A 255-nucleotide genomic window follows, 5' to 3' on the forward strand; every position below is an offset into this window, starting at 1 on the left:
TTTCTAATTTATTATTACTGATGGTAGGAGGAAAATGGCATTTTTGATTGTTAGCCTTTTCACTCTCCCATTTTAATTATTTAAGTGACAGCATTACTTATTAATGAATTATATGTTCACTTTATTTTGTCAGCTCCGGGCTCCATATTTCGGCGCTGTATGAATGGTTTAATCAGTTAAAACTACGTGTCCAGTCACGTGAGGGATTAGGCTAATCTGAAGTTGGTGCTCATTATGTGTGTCTGTGTGTGTGTG

The sequence above is a fragment of the Morone saxatilis genome, unplaced genomic scaffold, assembly GCF_004916995.1.
Source record: "Morone saxatilis isolate NCDOM2014 unplaced genomic scaffold, NCSU_SB_2.0 Contig12, whole genome shotgun sequence".
Taxonomy (NCBI): Eukaryota; Metazoa; Chordata; class Actinopteri; family Moronidae; genus Morone; species Morone saxatilis.